We start from the raw sequence: 18,761 nt of genomic DNA on the forward strand, positions 1-18,761 counted from the left end.
AACGAGACATGAGGAAAACAAGTTATCGTAAAGCAATTTGATGTTTCCAAGACGCAGAAGAATATTACGGAGGAAGTTTGGGAAGGGGAGGGGGAATTTCAAAACTTTGAAAAAAGTTGGGAATAAACATCGTCCAGGTATTTTAATTTTCACTGCTGGCGATTGGGAGTAGTTTTCTCTCTAAAAGCATTTTTCATTTTCTTTTTAAACTTGTTCTATGTTTTTCGTGCTTTCCTAATTGGTGATCAACTTTTTCGTTTTGCAAGCCTTAGCGTTGTTATAAGGATTCTTGAAAATATTCCAATTCGTGCGCACTGCACAGTCGCGGGGTAGGGAGTGTTGAGCGGAGGAGCCAGTTTCGATTCACGAAGTATGATCTCCTGCAGCAATTATATGAGGATGTCCATGCATAAGCTGCTCTAGGTCCATCCAGCATCTCATCAATTGGTATCTTAGGGATTCATGAAGGTGATGACCACACCACCTCCACTATCAGTGGTGCAGGAACGTTGGTACAATAACCAAGAATCTTCAGAAGTCGGCGTGTGATGCACTGAAACGTGTCGAAACAGTGATTATTTTGTTTAGAGAACTTGTAGTTATTACATGAGTCAAATAAAAATATGAAAAAACCAATAAAAATTGTAGGGCAGACTGTACGCAGCTAAAATTTACATGGGGTATCGACTGTTCTTTACAAAATGACCTTAAGGCTTCAACACTAATCAAATGAGGTTCAAAACGCCATTTTTGTTATTTTAAAGATGACGCCTCCTATACACACTTTCACCAGTAAAGAGGAGTGATTTCTTGCCCTCCGTCAGCCTAAAACTTACAAAACTTTCTCGGCAAATACGTATAATTCAATATATCTGTGCATGTCATCACACCAGCAAGTTTACTAATGGTAGAAAAAGTTCAACAATGGCCTCAGTTCGCAGGCAGATGGGTGGAAATGTCATTATAAGTGGACCCCAAAGATTTATTCTTCTTAAGGTATACAGGCACTGACCCAAAGTTGAAGCTATATGTAGATCAGCAATAGGTCTGCGCTAAAATGCAGCAAACTTGTGCAATCTGCATACAGGAATCTACTAGATAAGAAAACGAACAAATTAACGTTTTCATTTGGCCCTCCCTTGTACATATAATGTAAGGAAAATCTATACATATGAAGAATTAGCTGGGTTGTGTTAAATTTACCATCTTTATGCATGTCCTTAGATGAGCTGAGTCAATGTGGGGATATGAAACCCCAGCAACCACCCACTAAGTACACTACTGATCAATCTGGATGGAAAAACCGACGCAAAACGGCGAAGCTTAAAAACTACCAAAATCCAATCGGCGATATATGTTGGTTAAAAGGGAATCACTATCTCTTTTCTTGCTTGATCACCATGGGTATTCATTCCTCCATTAAAGAACATAAAGAAATTTCGATTCTTCCTGCTCATTTTGCTTCCCGTTCACTTCCCCGAAGAATCGCTCGTTCCATGATAAGTTCCCTTTACAAGCTGTCAGAGGCAGTGGTTCGGTGAAGATGTCATCACCCTTCGTTCCTCACTTTGCATAGAGATGGATGGCATGGTTCATCGGAAGGTTTCCCAGCGAACGAATTCATGTGGGGGCATGATATGCAATTTCCTCAGTGAATGTTATCCTAAAATATTGATAAGGTTTTTTACGTTAACAAACCCTTTGTGGTATACTGATATTGAAGAGCCACAATAGTCTCAAACGGCGGCCCACACACTAGCTCAGTATAGCCCCAAGTTGAAAGCGAGTATGTTTCTTCGTGTGGTTGTTTCCTTATTATTATACCCTCGTGCGTGTGCTGGTTTGTTCAAGTGTTTATGTTACATATCACTATTTATCGCTTGGACTCTTGGAATCCGTCACTAGCACTACGCTGCCCCAATCTGCATAGCTCCACTGCTGAATCCTCGATAGTGTCGTGGCTACCGGTGTCGCATTATAATCAAGAAGTTCCGAGTTCAATTCCCGGAGGAGACACATTGAGCAGTGGTTCTCATCCCACTTTATACTAAAAGTCCAGTCCGATTAGACTTTCTGAACATAAATTGGAATTGCACCTTCGCCACACTATCTCACTCACCACATTCTGCAGCTCCGCCTCGCCTCATCACTCCTCTACATTCAACGTTCCGTCATGCCTTATCGTTCAGCACTATACTGCTGTTCTGCTGCTATCTACAGCTTCGCCACACTTTATCACCCTGCTACATTCTGCTGCTATCTACAGCTTCGGTACATCTTATGGCTCCACATTCTCGTATCTACAGCTTCGTCACAACCTATGGCTCCGTTACATTCTGCCCCTATCTACAGCTTCGTCCCAACCTATCGCTCCGCTACATTCTGCTGCTATCTACAGCTTTGGTATGTCTATGGCTCCGTTACATTCTGCTGCTATCTACAGCTTCGCAATGCCCTATCGCTCAGTTACATTCTGCTATTATCTACAGCTTCGCCATACTCTATCGCTCCGTTACGTTCTGCTGATATCTACAGCTTCGCCACATCCTATGGCTCCGTTACATTCTGCTGCTATCTACAGCTTCGCAATGCCCTATCGCTCCGCTACATTCTGCTGCTATCTACAGCTTCGGTGCGTCCTATGGCTCAGTTACATTCTGATGCTATCTACAGCTTCACCACACCCTATCGTTCCGTTATATCCTGCTCCTGGCTACAGCTTCGCAATGCTCTATCGCTCAGTTATATCCTGCTCCTGGCTACAGCTTCGCAATGCCCTATCGCTCCGTTACATTCTGCTGCTATCTACAGCTTCACCATACCCTATCGCTCCATTACGTTCTGCTGCTATCTACAGCTTCGCCATGCCCTATCACTCCGTTATATCCTGCTACTCTCTACAGATTCGCCTCGACATGTCACTCCATTACACTATGCCGCTCTGCTTCTATCTACTATTCCACTATTGTCTACACTACACTGCACCCAGTGTCTATGCGTGTCTCTGTTCACCTCTCTCTCTAAATGTGTATATGTCTCTATCAAACTCCCACATATTTCTTTTCCTAACATACACAGAGTTAAGAATATTCTGACAGAAGATTATCGATAGATGACGCCTTGTAGTTTACAGACACTCGAAATCCAAGAAACACAACGGAGAAACGGTTTCTCGAGGCCGACCTCAAGTTCTGCACAATTTAGCTCTTACCGCTGAGCCTCCTCCACCAGACAAAGCCCGCCGTAAATGACCGTTCTGTTAACAAGAGACCACGCATGGTTAATCTTCAACGGACAAGGAATTCCGAGCATTCATCATAGTGGCGGCCATTATGATGATCCCTGTTCGCACTTCCGCTTGCTTCTTGTCCGCCGCAACAAAAAGAGTCCAAATGGCCATCCGGGGTGCTGTAGAGGGGAAACCCTGCAACAATGGGATGTCTTCTCGCAGCCGGGTTAAACTTTTCCCTGCAACGCTGCTACATTGTTCTTTGATTAAATGTTTCGCCCTCGTGCGGGGGCATTCTACGTTCCCGGGTCTCCACAAAAGGATAAACGGGAGGAGGGTTGGATGAAACTTGTATCCTGTGATTCCCAAGCAATCCTGGTGATTTCCGAGGACATGTTTCGCAGGAGCCACTTCCTACAGAAGTCTCTGTTGTTCGCATGAGATATTTATCATATTGAAATGTTCATTTGGTAGAGAATGGTCATGCTGTGAATACACAAGAGTTGAATTCACATTCCTACGTTAGCATACTTTAAAAAACTGTAAACATTACCTTCATTAAGGAAAACAACGAGACGTGAACAGCCTATTCTGAGGCTACTTCAGTTATTGAGCAAACCACAGGACAATGGATAAAAATATCAGAACCATCCACGCCACAGAGCTCCATGTACCAGACCGGAAACGTGAGCCTTTTAACATGGGTCAACTTGAAGCCAAAAAATTTCGAAGCCGGGGTATAATATCATGGCGGTGAGCATGCCTTCACATTTCCACTTGCAACAACTATTTATGCATTGCCTCCAGTCTGTAACTAGAGCTCTGTGATGCACACTACCGTAAATATTTCCTGACAATGAACACTAAATATTTTGTTCCAATATTAGTTCGTTATACTTTAAACGTAAGAAGAAAAACATTGAAGCGAACCATAACAATATTAATAGGCTATCGAATAATCTTTCTTCAATTACACTTGTCAATATTCCAAAATAATCCAAACCACATCTCATCCGCATACACACCCATCATAATCTCCTGGCAAAAGCCTACAGGTTAGTCAATAATAATTTTGTTAGATTACACAATCGTGTCATAATAGAACTGGCGTCAAAATATAAAATAATTTTGTGTTTTAAAATTCAACACTTGAAAGTTTTGAAGTATGGGTGGATATTGTCCGCAGAACAAAAATAAAATTTTGATATTTCATGTGCAACATCATATTTCTACATAAGTCAGCACGGCACTACCTTTCAATAGTACTGGTTGAATGTGCGAATAATAAAACTTAATCACTACTTAATTAGCATGATTGTCCCTTGCGAGTACAATAAACAATTATATAAAATATGTATTTACTATTACAAAAACTTTAATGTTTTTCATGTTTTTAGAGTAGGGTTGAATTTCCATTTTTAAAGTTCTGAATTTTTCTTGGAAGATATCCACGGTAATAATTTGTAAGATGAAAGGAGTAAGTATTTAAAATTTAATTTTTATAAACTTTTTCTCTCAGGCACTAATCTTCGTCATATTTAAGAAAGTCTACTTTTGGATTAGTTATGGTGTTGACTATGATACAGAAGTTGTAAGGTACTGTGAATTTCTTCTATGCGACAATATATGAAGTGTGTCCTTTCTGTACAAATTCTCATTCACTGAAGCCAAGAACGCAGTATAGATAAATGCGAATAAGTTTTCGGTTGTTGATTTAATTAATATTTTGTGTGTACAATGCAAATTGTACTCAGTAACAGGTTATTTCAAAGAAATAATAGACCAAGAAGTTTAAATTATATTTTAATACTTGCAACGAAATTTGTGTAACAACATAGATCAATCCAGGAATTAAAATTTATGATACATTGCTTATTATTTGAGCGCAGTATGTATTGGAATTTGACTGTAATGTACAATGTGAAAAATTGACTCGAGAATAATGATCTAAGACGTAAGTTTTTGCTACCATTCAACTAGTGTAAAGCAATTACTCTGACCATTTTCAAAGTATGGCGGTAATCACATAGTTAACCGTAATGAATGTAAATTTAATGATTCACTTTATTTATAATCGTTATCTATCTTTATTCAAGACTAAATATTGAAATCAAATTTAGAATTTGTTTTTCTTTTATCTCAATGCAGTACAGCAACTTGTCCATCACCATGCCTTTCTCTTTGTTTCAGCCAATGAGAGCGTCAAGAATTACAAAAAACCAAACAAGCAGCTGACAACTTCTGTACTAGAGGACATAATAGTCCATTGCTTAAAAACACGTAGGATATAAGTGGAAAATTAACGAAAATTGTCGTAGACAAATTGCCGAGCAATACTTGCGCATTCCACTCTACTCGAAAGTCTACTTATACATTCATGCGTGTGTCTGTGTTTAATATCTCAGAACTTAACCGACGCCATGCTTACTTCTCGTCCTAGTCATAGAACAGACAAGTGACGTCATAAATGCGCATATACACAGGGGGAAAAAAAGACAGTCGCGTCCTGTTTTTAAAAAACAACAGGTAGACTGTTAAATTTTTACGGTAAAACTTTTACAGAAACTTCTAATAGTGTACCGTTGCACTACATAACCATCTTTTAGTTGAAGAAAGCAACTCCAACCGCCAGTTTTTTTCCTCTATTTGTCTAGTATTCTTTGCATAGCTCTCCGCTCGACCAATCAAACGTAGCCGCCGCCACGGTGAAGCGTATAAATCATTTCAGCAAACAACCATGAAACGTTTCGTGAGGCACGAAACAATTGGCCCCAGAACAGCGTCCTGTACTATTCCGTGTTTGCCGCTTTTTCAAGTGCTGGCTGCCTAATGCGGCGGATAACTCGTACGTGTAACACGGGCCTCTACAACGATTAATTATGAATTTCATCATTCACCCGGCGTATGGTGGCGTGTGACCCAGTTTCGCCGGTGCTGAAGGAACAAAGGAGAGAAAAGGGAGTGAAAGACAAGGACGAAAAAAAGCAAAAGCAGAAGTGATTTCTGTTAGATCTGGTGAGGGTAAGCTTTACTGCAATGTCGCGCCGAGCTCCGTGGAGGAGTGGTTAGCACGGCACGCTACGGCGGCTGGTGTACTTGATTGGAATCCCGAACTGGGCATAGGTGTTGTTAATGAGTGTCCCTTCATCAATTTCATCATATCACTCATCCTCATCTTAGTGATTAGCCACAAGTGCCAGAAAGCGATGTAAAATAAACAAAATCACTCATTCTCAACGTCGCGATTAGCCAAAAGAAGCAGAAAAGCTAAGTTAAATAAACAAAATCAATTAATTTAAGAGGGAGTTCAAGAAAAAACTAGGGTTTAGGATGGGCCTCGGGCTATAGTCCCAACTTCAGTCCCCTACACTGGTGAAAAACCCGATATACTTGAAATGTGGAAAAACCTATTTAAAAAACTTATACATATAAAAACACAATACTGTTAAAGTTTTGAAAGTTTCACTCTACTTTGCGGTCAGTAGACTGGACCTCCAGTCCCAACTACTATGTTATCACCGCCGGGTATCGAACTCGGGATCTCTTGATTACAAGGCGTCAACGATATCATTATGTCAACAAGCCTCTTATACGAAACGAAACCTGCCTATTACTTTTTGTCTCATAGATAGCACATTTAGCTAACGTAGTCCCAAGATGCAATTCATGTACACAATTAAGACTGCGTGTCTAAAGGGCCTTGAAACTACTTCAACAAATTCACGCATGTGCCGTGTATAGTTTCAATCATTAAGCGTGTCAGGGGTTCAGCATTTTTTTTTAAATAGCGTGTCTATCACAACGTTCTGTCTCTCGTCCATACAAGAACATCACTTTCGGACGAGTTCAATATTTGTTGTTGTGAAGTGCAACTAATTGATCATATTTTCATATTTTTTCTTTGCGGAATTAAAAATATTCTTAACAATCTTTATTGATATCACAGACTTTTAACCTCAATTTAAAATTTACACCATAGTGGTTTATCATTTGATTGCTTCACTGTTGTGTAAAACTGCCAAATGGAAAATGCTCTTGAATACAGAAACATATGATCCAGGAATATTTAACAACAAAGATTGGATATTTAGCAGTCTAGAATCTCTTTTACTCTGAACATCGCAACTTGGAACCAAATGTCATCAATTTTTGTGACATTTAGCTAACTAAATTACACCAAATCAATTCATCTACAATGTTTCTGATTGAACTACTACAACTGTCTTTCTCAATTGTTAGTTGTAATTGTTGGACGTAACCTAAACTGAACATAGGCATTTTTGTAGATTTTATTGTATCCTTGGTTTTCGACTTGCTTCAAACGACAACGAATCAAGTTTTCTATGGTAGTAATAATTTATCTGTTTTCTGAACGTTTCATCGCAATTGGAACTTCTTCAAGTAATCGCGAAGATGAAAATGAATAATGATAAGATGAAATTAATGGAAACATGGGAACATGTTCAAGATGGGAATCGGACTCCGAACTTTCCACTACTCTACGTTCTCAGCCAATCAGACGCTCTTGTACTGTGAGCTGCATATTTATTCCAAGATTTCACAAGCTTACATAAGCCAAGTACCACTTGACACTTCTTGGCTGGTAATAGGAACGCGAACGTTTCCGACTCTACAATGCCTCTACGTGAACTTAAGAAGAAAGGAAAGTTCTTTGAAATTCTACGAGCATCGTTTCTAAAGGTAGGACCGAATTGCTCGGGCTATGTTCCGGCATCACGAAAAAAAAGCTATTTTCAATTGGAGCGTTCGCAGTTGAATTAACCAATCCACCTTCCTATCCAGTCAATACCGACGCCTTTATATTGGTGTTTCCAGCGCTGGAAGGTCCAGAAGGTGCTAAGGATAAAAAAAAGTTGGCTACATTTGGCGTGGTTTCAGGTTTCTCACTTGGCCCCCTTGTGAAGTGAAGTGGAAGGCTTGGATAGGTTCCGTCATTCGGCGAAAAAGGCTACTGGATGTCTCTTTGGAACACTGCCATTGACAGCGCTCAAAGAGGGAGGAAATTCGATCCCGCGGTGATACTCGGCGGCGACTCGAACCGTTTCCTACCTCGCTGTTGCCAAAGGAAAGCAAGGAGATACCACGTCATCCATTTAAACATCTATTCCTGCCTCCCACGTGTCGCGGAGAGAAATATTAAATGGGTGTGTCCAAAACCTTTGGAGCTGAAGAAAAGATAACAATCAGGGCATCCATTGCGCGAAGGTTAATATGGTACTTTCACGAATATTGTGCGTTAGGAATCATTGCTCGTCGGAGGACATCGCGCGCTGTGAGATGGAGTTGCTCGTCGGAGGATATCGTGAGATGTAAGATGGCGTTGGTCGTCGGAGGATATCGCGCGCTGTCGGAGGCGTTGTTCGTAGTAAGATATCTCGCGCTGTGAGATGGAGTTGCTCGTCAAAGGATATCTCGCGCTGTGAGATTGAGTTGCTCGTCGGAGGATTTCGCGTGCTGTTAGATGAGTTGCTCATCGGAGAATTTCGCGTGCTGTTAGATGAGTTGCTCATCGGAGGATTTCGCGCGATGTAAGATGGCGTTGGTCGTCGGTGGATATCGCGCTCTGTCGGAGTCGTTGTTTGTAGGAAGATATCTCGCGCTGTGAGATGGAGTTGCTCGTCAAAGGATATCTCGCGCTGTGAGATGGAGTTGCTCGTCAAAGGATATCTCGCGCTGTGAGATCGAGTTGCTCGTCAAAGGATATATCGCGCTGTGGATGGAGTTGCTCGTCAAAGGATATCGCGCGCTGTAGATGGAGTTGCTCGTCAAAGGATATCTCGCGCTGTAGATGGAGTTGCTCGTCAAAGGATATCGCGTGCTGTGAGATGGAGTTGCTCGTCGGAGGATATTGCGCGCTGCGGGAGGCGTTGCTCGTCGGAGGATTTCGCGCGTTGTGGGAGACGTTGCTGTCGGAGGATGTCGAGCGAGGTAGAAGTCATTGTTTGTCAGAGGGTATTGTGGGAGGTAGAAGACATGGCTCGACACAGGATATTGAGAGAGGTAGAAGACATTACTCGTCTGAAGATACTGAGCAGTAGAAGCTTTTTAAACCTCTGCGTTCAGGAAATATTGAGTGGAAGAAAAAAATTGGGGCGGGGAAAATTGTGGGTTAGGAGACCATTCATATTAAAGAGTTGGCTATGACCTAGAGGGAGACAGCACGGCAGAAAATATTACAACGTAGGTGAGATGGTGCAGGTCTCAATTCTACTAGAAGAGGAATGGATGTGTGCATACTGTACATGGACAATTGAGGAGCATACTTTGAAATGCTCGACGACATTACACAAATAAGTTGTGTAATATATTATATACACTACATACGTATGTTATATATATATATATATATATATATATATATATAATGTACATATGCACATACACGCATATTATATATATGATAGAGAGAGAGAGAGAGAGAGAGAGAGAATGTCAGATTCTGTCAAGACTAGCAAAGATGGATAATAGTTTGGTACAAGAGTACGAAATCCGGTACAAAATATTTGACTCGTATCGGATGTATATTTTAAGAAGCATTGGATAATATTCCTGAGCAATCGTGAATCTTTAAATTCATTGAGCCTACTTCTATCCGTAATGCTTTATCAATTTTGAAATATCGTAGACAATCAAACTTTCAAAAGTTAACGCTTACATTTCGTTTCTGCAACGTCTAATGTAGATACTAGTAGTACTATTTTCTTCGAACTTCGTATAACTATTATTTAGCTGGAATCATGTTAAAACGTTTCAATCAATATTCTATGAGAGGTGTCATAATGTATCACAATGGGTACTGCAAATAGCTTAATCATTAATGATGCTACAGTGTGGAAAATTTCGAACTGTTATACCACCATACTATTTTCACAATTTAGTGCAATTTGTCAGAAATGCATGAAATTGAAAAAAAATCATTATACGAAATCAATTCTCACGATGCTTATGTGCTTATGTGCATCAGAAGCTCTGACTACTTTCAAATTGTCTGTAAAAAATACATTATTTCTATAAGAAATTAATATTACCAATTACATTTACGAGTACTTTCATGTAATTATATACTTTGAAATAAATTTCTTTTATAAAAATAAATACTACAAATTACCTTTACGTGCTTATACTTGATTTAAAACAAACTTTACTAATTACTATTAGAACATAGGTCGTGCCATCTCTTCTTATAGATATAAATGCATATTACAAGCAATGTTTGTCATATATATTATATGTAATAAGAATTGACTGTGTCTACTGTAGATTATTCGCGATGCAAATGCGGAACGCAGTGACGTATTTTTGGCAGCCAATATATGTTCTTGTAGAGTCAGTGATTAAACCTTAGTTAATACATCTTCAATTGCTTTGCGTTTAAGTGAATTTTCGTTGGGCATAAACAGCCATATGTTAAGCTGTAAATCCAATAAAATGTTGTTGAGTTGGGTGAATTTTCGTGACCATACTTGTGAATGTAAGACTTCCTAATTAGTTGTGTTACAATTGACCAAATTGTTCAATATTCCTTCAGGATTTTTAGTTAAATTAGAAATAGGAACGGTAATATGAATAGGATAATAGGAAGAACGAAAACTAAGCCTCCCCCACCTGATATCGTAGATTGCATCTCAAGTGTGGACAGCAGAGCAGAGACCGTAGCAAAGAAAATTGGCATGCTAGACGTCGAGCTGACAAAATATAGGGACCAAATGAAGAACATGAGGGAAGGCCCAGCAAAGAATGCGGTGAAACAGAAAGCATTGAGGATCCTGAAGCAGAAGAAAATGTACGAGCAACAGGTTGATAATCTGAGGCAGCAATCTTTCAACATGGAGCAAGCCAATTTTGCATGCCAAACCTTAAAGGACACTGAACAAACGGTCAAAACCATGAAGATTGGGCTTAAACAGATGCAGAAGGAGTACAAGAAAATAAATATAGAAGAGATAGAGGATGTACAGGACGAGTTGGCCGAGATGTTCGACATGGCGGAAGAGGTGCAAGACGTCCTGGGTAGGAGTTACGGGATGCCGGACATTGATGAGGAAGAACTGGAAGCAGAGTTGCAAGCTTTGGGTGACGAAATTGCAACAGACAATGATACCAGTTACCTTGACGATGCTCTGAAAACTCCAAAAGCACCTGACAGGGAACCAGGTAGTGAAACAGTCAAGAACGTAGATAATATATTAGTAGATGAATTTGGTTTGCCAAAATTACCAGCAACTTAATAGTAATTGTGTTGAAGTGTGAATCAGTGTCATTTGAATGTGATCACCATAGATTTCTGCGGACTTATTGCACCTAACATATTCATTTTGTCTGTTACTCTTCTCTGGTGAAAATATTACACGAACTTAATTCTAAGTCTCCCATTCTATCTGGAAATTTGAATATTTAGGTGCAAAGACTGAACTAATTCAGTTGGTGGCACACCTACTCTGTACTAAAAATAAATATTTTTCTTATTTATCATCATCATTAATGTAAATGGAATAGTGCATCCTTTAGTATATCCTTTACGACATAGGTTAAACGTCACTATACTTTCCTGACTACAACTGCGGAGAATTTACTTCGATCTATGAGAATTAGAATGACTTTAGCTCTATTGGCTTGAAATCCTTGACATAAATCATCAGATCAATCCTGTCAACTCCTCAGTATACTTTTTGTTTTTGTAATAACTAGTACTTTATTCATAATATAAGGTTTGGAAATGGGAGCTTGGTTAAGGGTCCTAATTGTATAAGTCCGTAAGATTTTCGAAAGTCGTACAGGAGAATAACGAAAATGTTGCGAATTCGTGTGAATGTAACTTTGAAGTTTTGAGCAAGTGATTAGCATGTTTGAAAATGGCAGAAAGTTTGGCGAGAAATTTTATCTTGAAAACTGGTTGGTGAGAGGGCGCATTCGTAAATGTTGCTCTCGAAAACGAATAGAAATACCAAGATACTAAAGTCGAACAACCTAACCTACTCAAAATATATAATTAGTTACCTCTATTAAGCATGCAGACACCTGATTAAAATCGTACGAAAATTTTCACATTGATATCTAAATGCAATATTAATTATACCAAATGTAAATAGTATCTACGTACTTGTAATTAAGGAAAGTGTGTTGATTGGCGTAGAATTACCAGCACGATGACACAAATTAATAGCTTCTGTTTCTATGAAATGAGTAAATTATTTTCCTGTAGTTTACGGTTATTACAAGCATAAGAAAACATTTTTTCTTTGTGACGTTTCAGGAGAACACACGCTCCTTTCATCAGACATTTATTTTCATTTTGACTAAAGATACAGTTATAACAATGGTTAGTAATTTTTTAAACAAAAAGAATCTGTTATATAATGGATGTTGTCAATGTTACATTGTTGTAATATAGCAACTTAACTGTGAAAAAAGCAGTCTGTTTTATTTTTACTAACCATTGTTATAATTGTATCTTTAGTCAAAATGAAAATAAATGTCTGATGAAAGGAGCGTGTGTTCTCCTGAAACGTCACAAAGAAAAACTGTTTTCTTATGCTTGTAATAACCGTAAACTACAGGAAAATAATTCTATAATGCAAGCAATGCGTACATACAAGAAAAACTATGAGTAAATTAGTTTATACAAACTAAGAACTCGTTTTCACATCACTTTCAGTGTTGACAATACCACCTTTATCCACCTATACAATTTGTGAACATCACTACACAAACAGAGCTTGTCCCGCAAATATAATCCGTGTTCAGTTTTCAGTAATATCGTATTCAAATACCAAAAATTGTACCTTTTCGCTACATCATAATTACTAATGGTGATTAGACAGTACAAGTCTTGAACATTTCAAAAATAAACAATGACTTTTTAAACATGCCATGGGAGCAGAATTAAAAATAATTAATTAATTAAAAACAGGACACATTTCACAAAAGTATAAACACGAAAGTAAATTGGTGGTCTACTCAAAGATTATATGAAACTGTATTAATTTTCAGTTCGTTGTTACTGTGAAACAGGGTATCTATGTATATGTGGGCATTAATATGCCATTATTGCAATATGTACTTACTTTTTGCAGGCTAACGAAGCTCTAGCATCTTGGCCCACAGCTAGTATAATCCTCTGAATGGTTTGTTATTATCATCCATGTGCGTTTGTGATTGCCCCTTAACCAATTTCATCTTATTACCATTCATTCCAATCTTCGCGATCACCTAAAAGTTGCACAATAGCGGCGTAAATAACATATATCATCATCGTCATCATGCGTGTGTGTGTGTGTGTGTGCGGGGTGCCGAAATACCAGTTAAAAGCAGATTCGATTGCGGAAACACATATCAAATATCCTTGTAAACACTACAGGAAGCGGGGGGGGGGGGGGGGACGTAAAAGAAACTTCTTAGAAAATTTTACCCTGTTGGTCATCTTGGTCTAATAGATTGCTCGATTGATTTCATTTACTTCGCTTTTCTGCAACTTTTGGCTAATTGCAACGTCGGGGATGAATGATGATAAAATGAAGTTGATGAAAAGACACTCGCAAATACTCATAGACAACATACCCCAACACAAGTCCCTCACAGGATTATATTGGGTGCGAGTCTAGACGTCAGAGACTCGTTGGCCAGCAAGAATGCAGCTACCGGGGCCTGCACTTCTTAGAAGTGAGGTTGACGTTTTGGCGCCTGCTCAGAAGGTAGCCCTTTACACTCCAATCATGTTTGAGTCAACAGTTATAGACCAACCTGTAAGTAACTGTAAATACACACCTGGGTTTTCTGAACAATATTGTAAAAATAGGAATCAAATTTCGCATTTATTGTATCAATATACGAATCAAATTTACTTTTACCTATTCAGAAATACTGTATATTCAGAAAGTACCGAAAGCTATTACACATTATCACGATACACTCACAGCGAGAAAACAAAATATACTGAATCGGGAAGTCATAAACCCGGAAACGTTTCCTCTCTAGTCATTGATTTTACATTATTTCCTTAGTTATTACACTGCAGAATAATAAAATTAACATCACGGAAGTTTTCCCAATGCACGCAATTGCTTTTTTTGTTTCATAGCCGTACACAGAAGCATTAATCGGAACCGAGAGTTCCATAAAGAAATTTGAGGAATGGCCGAGTTTAAAAATTCATCCTACGATGTTTACGTTCCAGTTTTATTATTCTCATCCCCCCTCCCCTCCCCCAGTTTCTCTTCCAAGATGGAGGAAGGGGTAAGAAGGGGAATATTAATCTGCTACGGCTTTCTTTTGGAACCAGTCCAGATAAGAATGCACTTTGCAAAAAAGAACTTACAGCGCCAGTCTGTTAAATCATCCTCTTTTTTTACCCCTTGCTCTCAGAAGAAAAGAAAAGGATAAATTTGTGTAGTTGTTTTGGCTTAAAGAACCCACAAATTTCTTGTTTCATTTATGGAGGATTCTCGTTTGTTTGTTCTGTGGTACGATATTACTTTCTTTCTGAATCTTCGTGGATTTTTTTTTTGTTCTTAAAGGGAAATCGCTGGAGATTGGACGTTTTTATGTAGTGGAGATAGACTTTCCCGAAACAGTTGGCCGTAAAGCTATAACCGCGAGTTATGCATATCGTGAACCTTTTCGGTCAACTCAATCCTTAAAGTTCCCATGTAAAATCTTTTCGCTTAGTCAAGGCAAACTCTTGTCGTGTTTGAGCTTTTAAGTCCTTTTCATGCACATGTAGGCCAATCGGGACAACATCTACAGTTTAAAGTAAGATCAGAAGAACTTTGTGCGTCTACCGGATATCGAACCCTAGACTAATGGGTTCTATTTGCTCCCGCTGCAGGGCCGAAACGTTTTTTTCCCGCACGATTTAAAATTCTGTCCAAGTTGCGTATTGTTTCATTGAAAAAAGGTTCCTGGACCGTATCTAAATTCATCCGGACAAAAAATCTCCTGAACCGAATTGAAACACTTCAAAAATAAAAAAAGATGGCACGTCCTGAGAATGCTCAGTGTAGCAATAACGTAAAGTAGAGCCATAACTCTGTCACACAGAGAGATTTGGTATCTACTGTGACGTAGTAATCCAGTGCCACACCAAAGGGAACGTCACAAATGATTTAAACTGTACGGTTGCTGATTTTCTCTCCAGGACCGTAATTGAATTGAAGACTAAAATTGGTAAACGCTGTAAGTGCCACAATAATTCAAAACACCATTTTCCACGTTAAGCTGTGCCATTCTTTATAATGTGGTAAACGTGAAATGTGGCTGGTAGCCCTCTAAGTAGTTCAAAGGGCATGTAAAGAGGTCACTAGTGTGAACGTTCTTACGAGCTGATGTGCGGAACGATGCGATTTCCCAACACTTTCGCTTTTGGCACTTACAACGTTTACCACTTTTAGTCCTCAATTTATTTGAAATTCCCGGACCTTTACCAACCCTGCCCTGAACCCCTTCATTACACCACTACGCCATCGGAGATGTCCAGATGTATCTAAAGCTCGTGGCACAACAGCCTTTGAGGGCGAAGGCCTACCAAAAGACTTGTCTCTGGGTGGACTGTGGTCATATCTTAAGGGTCCCTTGGCATCCATCAACTCACTTTCCCTCTCACGTGTTCGTTGGTCGAGCCATCTCGAGTTACTACTTGCGCAGAGGACTTGTTTTTGTTCGGTCGCTCTAGATATTCTCAGGACAGTGTGCAAGTAAATCAGCCATATTTGTCTGCCACATGGAATATATGACACTCAGTGGCGGATCCAGAAATCACTGTTGGGAGGGGCGAATTTCAGTCTGGTTACTCATCTCACCGAGCACAATTCTAACCTGTATGAAAAATATATGGTTCCGTTAGCAGGATTAGCTTTTTTCGGCCAAAAATAGAGGGCATGGGCTGTGATACGTGGTTATTACTAAATCGTTATTATTATAATTGCTGGGCCTCTCCCATGGCGCAGTGGTAGCGTCATTGCCTTGTAATCAAGGGGTCCCGGGTTCGATACCCGGTGGAGGTACAAGTGGTTCGGATCCCACTTTAAACTGTAGGTCCAGTCCCGATTAGCCTTACTGTGCATAAAGTGGACTTAAAACACCAACTCAAATCAAAAATCAAATTATTATAATTGCTTTCATTGCCACGGCAAACTGAACGATTAGCTATGAGGAGTAAAATTAATAAACAAAGAAACAAAAACCCATTTCTGCAGTGGTGTCAGGTTCGATCCCCTTTTGCAGAGTGGTTCGGACTCAAATTTGAACTCTATATTCTATCTCAGGAATCTCTGGAGCAATGCCGAGCATAACAGGAGAGAAGGGGAGAAAGCTAGTGGGCGGAGCGAAGTAGTACACGCTGCTGCCAAAATCTCGTAACTGCAGTCGCTTTCTCTCCTCCACGCAATCCCGTTCCCTCTCAGGCCTTCATTGGTTGAGCCCTCTCGTGTCAGAACTTGCGCCAGAGATTCCCGGGACAGAATAAAGGACCAGTTCCGATTAGTCCATCATTAGAAAAAAGTGGGCTTAAATCAAACTTAAAAAAATATTGTCAAACTTGTTAAACTTGGTGATAAAAGAAGAGTCGAGTCATGAAAAACTTAGGCATAATATCATTTTAAAAAATATGACAGTCGGGAGGGCCGATCGCCCCTAACGCCCTCCCGTGGATCCGCCCCTGCTGACACTGAGTGTGTTATGTAGACATTTTGACAAATGTATTACTTGTAGGGCCAAGTTCAATGGAATTCAGGCTCCTCATAACTATAGGAAACGCACTGCATGTCCAAAATGGTAGTTAATAATCTTATGAAAAATATTTGCTCGACTTGGAAAATAGCCACCATTTTAAATCATAAGGGCTATGTTGGTTTTAGATCTCACTCTCAAATGTGACACACTTTGTTTACTTCGAACATGTATATGTCTTGTTGGTTTGGTATTTTATCATTAATATGCTTGATTTATTTGTTTCCTGGGGCCTCCCCGATGGCGCAGTGGTAGCGTTGTTGCCTTGTAATCAAGGTTTGATACCCGGTAGAGGCACAATTGGTTCGGATCCCACTTTAAACTGTAGATCCAGTCCCGGTTAGCCTTAGTGTGCATAAAGTGGACTTAAAACAATAAATCAATCAATCAATTATTTGTTTGCTGTAATATTGTTCTTTGTGTTATCAAATTTGTAGTTTTCGTTACTATACAGGGTGGTCCATATGTCTTGTTACCCCCATAATTTTACATAACTTGATAATAATACAACTTTATAATAATACAATATAATATAATGAAGTGTAAGGTAGCCATTCATTCCATATGTTGTGTGACACCAACAATTTTACATAATTTTATATTATGATAATAACAATATAACAATTTATAAGACGTATGGATTCAGCGTCAACCAGGATGATGTTCACGCATCCAGAAGGTCAGTATGACCACCATTATTTTCATGGCACAAAATGACACGGCGCCATGACCTGTGTGAGATTTTACAAAGCAAATGTTTCGTGATTGTTGTCTAAAAGGCTGCCCTAATAGTATCCTTTAATTGTTCTGTTAAATGCCCCCAGAGGGCATTGTCACAAGACGAGAGATCAGGGTTCCTGGGAGGCCAATCCAGAGGCGCCGGATGATGTACCGATCCGCGTCCTATCCACCTATTGGGAAATACTTCACTTAAATATTCCCTGACAGCGATGGCATAGTGGGGCGGTGCTCCATCCTGTTGAAACCAGGAACGTTTCAGGAGATTCATTCTTTGGAGCTGTGGAACAAAAAATGCCCGTAACATGGCGAGATAGGAGTGTTGATTGACTACGCCATCGAAGAAATAGGGACTATCAAGTGTTTAGCGGACATAGCGACTCAGAGCATCACATGTGGGGGCTTGTTTTCCAGCTCTTCGTAATAATGCGGATTTTCCTTGGACCAGAAATACACATTCCTTGCACGTGCACTTCGATATATTGGGCATTCATCGGAGAAGAAAAGGTCAGCCCGCTGCGGGAGTGTCGGAAATACCTCCAACATTCTTCCACATGCTGCATGTCGTCTACGCATGTCATCATCACTGAGCTCGTTGACGCTTGCTGGTTTAAAGGATTTCAATCCAAGATCCTTCTTCGTGTGTCGTAACATTGTTGTTTTCGGGATTCCAAGCTCAGCAGACCGTTTGCGCAGTGACTTCTGTGGTGACCGAAGCACAGATGCCTCCACTCCTGCACATGTGTTCTGTCTTTTGGTTGGTGCACCAGGCGTCGGTTTGTCTTTGATACATCCCAACATAAACAGTTTCTTTTCCCAACGCAGTATTGTCACTTTTGGTGGTGCATTGTTTTGGAATCGTCTTGGGAAATCTCGTTGCACATGCTCCATGGTCTTGCCGGTATGTGGACGTTCATGGGCCCAAACACTGACAACAAGGCGCTCTTCTACATTGTAGGAGCTTGTATCAGACATCTCTGCAAAAGAAACACTGAATTAGAGATAACAAGATATTGATTCGAGGGGGTAACAAGACATATGGACCACCCTG

General features: G+C 39.8%; 1 pseudogene; it reads left to right on the forward strand.

Annotated features, from left to right (window-relative positions):
• Nucleotides 1–10,679: 10,679 nt before the first annotated feature.
• Nucleotides 10,680–11,720, forward strand: LOC145992764 (charged multivesicular body protein 5 pseudogene; annotated as a pseudogene).
• Nucleotides 11,721–18,761: the final 7,041 nt, after the last annotated feature.

This window comes from Lepisma saccharinum, chromosome 9 (genome assembly GCF_977018435.1).
Source record: "Lepisma saccharinum chromosome 9, izLepSacc3.1, whole genome shotgun sequence".
Classification (NCBI taxonomy): domain Eukaryota; kingdom Metazoa; phylum Arthropoda; class Insecta; order Zygentoma; family Lepismatidae; genus Lepisma; species Lepisma saccharinum.